The sequence below is a fragment of the Gopherus flavomarginatus genome, chromosome 12, assembly GCF_025201925.1.
Source record: "Gopherus flavomarginatus isolate rGopFla2 chromosome 12, rGopFla2.mat.asm, whole genome shotgun sequence".
Lineage (NCBI taxonomy): Eukaryota > Metazoa > Chordata > Testudines > Testudinidae > Gopherus > Gopherus flavomarginatus.
Window position 1 is genome coordinate 38,534,066 of NC_066628.1, and position 3,173 is coordinate 38,537,238.

Genomic DNA, 3,173 nt, shown 5'->3' on the forward strand with positions numbered 1-3,173 from the left:
AGGGCTTGGCTTGCAGCCCCCTCATGTCCTCAGGGGCAGCTGGGATGCCACAGCCCCTGAGAGCCGTGAGCTCCTTGGAGATTCGCTGTAGAATTGAGGGACCTGTGGCTATGGTGTTCTGAGCCAGTGAACCAGTCCTGGATATAGAGGAGCCTGGGGTAACCTGTGATCTTCAAGCAAAAAGTATGTGGCAAGCTTTCATCCCTAGCTACTGGGTTAGATTATCAGAGCACTTTGCGAGGAAAAGGGGGAGAAGCTTGAGAGAAGAGATTCTCTCCTTTACACTACATGGCACAGTTCCTACACACTTGGGATGGGATGGGGCAGAGGGATAGCCCTTAGGTTGGCTCTGCAATGTGGCACCTTTCACCAGCATCAAACTATGTGTGAAAGGACTAAAATGCAGTGCGAGCCCAGGGTAACTTCATTTTCCAGTGTCCTCAGGGAGAGACACGGGAAGCCTCCCTTCCTTCTGCTGTAAAATTCTAGAGGATGAACATCAGAACCAGCCAGGAGTATTGTTGGAGGATGGAAAGGTGGGGGAGTGACTGCATTGTGCTAAAACTGCCTCTCAAGGCTTTCTGAAAAACAGCAAGTGGCAAATTCCTCTTCTGCCCTTTTTGGGTTCTTGGCCAAGACGCTGTTAATATTTATCCACTCTTATGGATTAATAGTTCATGTTAAGAAAAGGCAAGATAACTGCAGATAAGGGAGCACTGCCTTCACTGTTCCTAACACTTTGTCTGCTGGGTGGCTAATGCAAAGAAAGAAATGCTCATTCAGCAAGAAACAAATCCTAAAACCCAAACTGCCTATTACAAACCATTCTAATGGGCGATAAAGTTCTCTTATTTATCTTTGTCCTCAGTTCTAGAAAGCCATTGCAAAGGCAGATTCTCTGGTCACCTTCTATGGGCCAAATCCTGCAGTTCGTCCTTTTTCTGGCCTCGAGAATATAGTGGCAGTGGGGAAGCGCGTGTCTGTGGAAGGGGTGGGGAGTGGGTTTTGTGTTGGAATGTGCATCTAAGAATGGCTATACTAGAATATCTGTGGCATTTATCTTACCATGATTTAACAAAATCTCACATCTTGACAGGCGGAGGCGCTTCCTTTTCCTCACTGAACGTGAATTTCACCTCTGAGCATTGGTTCAGCACCAGGCATATTCACAGCCTATGTCCCCTTGGCCCAGTGCACAGGAGTGGATTTCACCCTGAATGCAGTTCTGCACCAGTGTTACTCCATTGGTTTGTGTAGTTACTCCTGGTTTACACCGTGAGAGGAGAATCGGGCCCTGTGGTTGCACTTGTGAGATCATCCAAGGATGCGCTGTTGAGTTAAGCTCTAACAGACCTTTTCCATCGATAATGTTTATGATTCCGTTATTAAAATGCTTCATTAATCCTGATGGCCAATTTATGCTAAAATCTGCAATGTTAATGGAGCTCCCAGTTCCAGTGATAGCAGGAGAGAGATTTTAACTGTGCATTAGCTACACTCTTAGGCAGTACAGAGAGGCTAATCCCACTGGCATATGTTACTATAGTTATTACAGCACTGTTTGGAAAGAAGTGGATTTGATAGAAACCTGGTGGGAAAAGAAATCCTGAGGACAGAAAATGCTATTTTTCCCTCCACTAACATGTACAAAACCTAATACCTCATCAGCCTGCGCATAAGCTAAGCAACAGTGGGAGCAATGGCTGTTTTCAGTCATTCTCCATTACAACAGCATCCTTACCTACAGAGCCACCTAGAGAATGAAAGTGGCAACTACTAGGGTCTAAGGAAGACGGTTTGCAGTGTAGGAACTCTATTGATTATTCACTGCTCAAAAACCTCGGTGCTGAGGTTAAGGTTGGGGTGTGAATTTTCCCTAGCTCTGCATCAAAAAAGCTATAAGAATCTGAAATTGGTATGGCCAGCTCCATGGAAATGGGCTGTAATTTGAGAACCCCTTGACCAAATGACCCCAACTTTGATCTACGTCAGCCTTTCTTGTGACATACCAGTTTTCAAGATAATCTCCCTACATTCATGGGTTTTAGAGCAATTTGAATATTAAAATCAGCCCCTTATTGAGGGGGCGGTGCCTGAAGAACCACTAGACCAACTGATCTCAGACAGGCACTACTCACTCCCAGCGCTCTACATCTGCAAGTGTAGCCAAGCCCAGAGACACTAGATTTATGTCTTATTACAGCAATCTGTAACCTGCTACCCCCCTCTTTTTGTCCCATGACTGCAGAGGTGTTAATGGGCCACTCTATCTTGAATTGGCCCCGTACAATATGTGCTAAACAATCTGTTCCACTTTGCATTTTGCTGTGATGCTGGGCCTACCTTTCCCAGACCTGAAGAAGAGCTCTGGGTACCTCAGAAGCTTGTCTCTCTCACCAACAGAAGCTAGTCCAATAAATGCTATTATTCACCCACCTTGTCTTTCTAATATCCTGGAACCGACATCGCTACAATGACACTACATACAATTCCTGTCCTAGAATCCACAAAAATTACCTGGGAAGGGGTATGAGCAGCAGGTGCTGGACAGATGCTGAACAGAGCTTACCTGCAAGCACAGCCAGGGAGTAACGCCGCTCAGTACTGTTTCAGAGACAGCAGTGTCCGGGACAAAGGTGTACTGTCACAAACAGCAACGAGGGCTTGAATGTGGATGTTGCTGAGTAGCAGTGGGGACTCTCAAAATCACATCCCTTTCTAAAACATTGTATGTGGAATTTTTGTTTAAATGACAATAGGAGTGGTCTGGTTTGTGGTGAGGTAGATAATGTAAAGACACCGTTTAATGCAAACACATCCCAGAGGGCAATAAAGGACAGAAACTTCCTTATTCCCATGCCCCAGCCAGATAAAATGGCTGGCCTTGGTTTGTCTATCTCTGGGTAGGAGGGAGTTCTTATCTATCAGACCTTTAAGAGACTATATTCTGGGCCTCAAGGCTTGTTTTTCTGTTAAAAGTAGCCTCACAAAGGACTGACTTGTCTTTCTGTAGATAAAGAGAACTCAAATATCACCAGCTGTCACCAGGAGGAGATTTGGGCAACTTTATGAGAGCTAGCTGGCTGAAGCTCAATCCAGATAAGACTGAAGTGATGCTGGTAGGCTAAGTGACGTGGCAAGGCTGATTTCGCCCCCTTTGATTGAAGCTGTGT